Source organism: Gobio gobio, assembly GCF_949357685.1.
Source record: "Gobio gobio genome assembly, contig: scaffold_139, whole genome shotgun sequence".
NCBI lineage: Eukaryota > Metazoa > Chordata > Actinopteri > Cypriniformes > Gobionidae > Gobio > Gobio gobio.
This window is the reverse complement of record NW_027645774.1, coordinates 112501-114974: the sequence shown is the minus strand read 5'-3', so window position 1 is coordinate 114974 and position 2474 is coordinate 112501.

Below are 2474 nucleotides of genomic sequence, written 5' to 3'. Positions count from 1 at the left end.
TCCTCATATGAGGATCTGTGCACCTTTAGTGTAATCTTCCCCTAAACCTAAGGCTGTTGCAGAAAAAACCCTTCAGTGAAACGTCACAAACTCTTAGAATTCCCCTTAAATGTTGTTTTTCACTTCAGTAATCCCTCAAAAAGCGTTAAAGTGTTGCATAAAACCCATTAACGGTCATTTCCCCAAGTATAACTTAAAGGAACTGTATGTAAGAAATGTATTTCAATTAATCATAAAATGGCCCTGATATGTCACTAGACATTAAGAAATCATGTTAATTTCAAATATTTATATCACTGACAACGGTTGTCAGGCCAAGATATTGTCATTTTAAAAGTGAAGTTGCAGCCCTCAACTGATGTTGATGTTGACATGTTGTGTTTTGTCCTGAAGCGCCGCCCTCCGCCTGTCTACCAATCACGAAGTCAGTAGTGTTTCTGCATCAGGGTTGCCAGCTCTGCTCTAGTTACCACAGCTGCAGCTACAAACTTTTTGGATAAACAATGTCTAACTTTACGAAACCTAAACGACCTCGTTATGAATCAGAAAAACGTCGTGACAGTGTCCGAAATAAAACAAGGATTTGTATAAGAGATGCCTTGAAAGATGGAGACGGCTGAAACGGAGAATAATTTGAAGACTGATGCCAACGTTGCTAATTTTCTCCTGGACAGGTAAGGTTCATCTATGTTTGGCGAACTTGTACTTAATGTAAATGGACATTTCAAATATCGAACAAAGATGTGCATGTTCGTGCAAAGTAACGTTAGGTTAGCGCAGATGGAGGAGGCGGGTCATTGAATTGAAAAGGTAACGTTAAGGAATTGTTTGGTAAATAAAAACGGCGAGTCGTCATTGCTAACATTAGTAATGCATTATCAGAGCCCGTTTCTCTGTCATTATGCTGGACGCTGAGGAAAACAACATTAGCACGCCTATTAGCACTGTGTAAACATATTTGAGACAGTAGCCTAACGTTACCTCAGTAAAAATTATTCCTCATTCGTTCTTTGCATATATAGTGGACAAAACATGCTGCAAGTGGACCTGTATGACCATTGCTAATGTTGTAAAATTTAAATTTTTGTCTAAATTTTTGCGATTCATAATTACTTCACAAAACCTCGCTCTTGAAGCATAAACATAATTAACAGAAAGAAAAAAACCCTCGTCACTTGCCATTGAAAGCTCCGTGTAGCAGCCTGTGTTCCTGCTGGATCCCTCTGGCAGCCTGGAGTCGGGGGGGGGGGGGGGGGGGGTACACCGCTCTACAGTCATTTGAAAGTGATTGCAGTACCAGTTTTGGCCACAGTCCTACATACAGCTCCTTTAAAGTCCCGGTAAAGGCAATTCTGAGATTTTTTTCTAAACACATTATAAATGTTAGAAATGTATTGCTGAAACAAATTACAAAGACTGTGAACTATGAAGTACTGAATTCAAAAGTTAGACCGTTAAACAGTTTTTCACCGTTGCTGTGTTCAGGATTTTCTGGGCGGGGCTAAAACGGTGGCTCGATGACGCACTGGAGCCACTGAGCCTGACTCCTCCCCTAACACGATCATAACTAGAGCACATTCGCATCAGTTTGCCCGCTCGATCGCGAGTTACTGTCAGTACTGTTAGTTACTATAGTCTACAACTTACAAAACAGCTTTCAAAACAAACACGATGATCAAGAAGAGGTGGATTAATTTTGTGAACAGCCATCTTGATGGAGAGCTGAGGATCATCACCGACACCTGCCTCTGCAGTGACTTTACACCGGATAGTTTTACAAACTTTCACCGGAGACGACTGGGATTCACTGATAATCCGCTGCAGAACCGACTATCCCCCGCCCAGGCCTTCATCCTCCCGTCCCGCCGACATCTGGTGCGTCGCGCTCATAGACGCTCGTGATCAGTGAGTGTTGTCTTGTGTGCTACTGCCGCTTTCCCGCGAGTGGGCGTGGTTTCGGCGCAGACAGCGGACACACCCCCAGCGTTTGAGAGCAGAGAATGCTGCTCATTTATTCAAGTTTTTGATAAGCTATTTTATGTACTTCCCGGATTTTTTAATGATTCAAATTTGGCTGGGTGGTTAATAACACATTTATCTGTGGTGTGAGAAACTCAGAACACATGTTTAGTTTTGACTTTACAGGGACTTTAAGGTTTGGAAATTGTAACCTTAAGAGTAAGGCAGACAAAAATAAGACGACATGTCTGAAGCAGCTGAAGATCATTATGTGCCAAGAAGAGTTTTTAGTGATATGGAAACCCTTTGACCATCTTAGCGATGAAAGAATTCACCAGTTTGACCATCACACATCGCAACTACTGACACTGAACACTTACAGTCAAACTAACATTTCTGATGAAGATGAAGAAAAACTCACAGAATTAAAGAAGTTGTTTGACGTTATAACGAGTCATTAAAGTCTTTATATGTTTCATATAATAGAACTGAAGCTATAGATTGTGAATTGAACA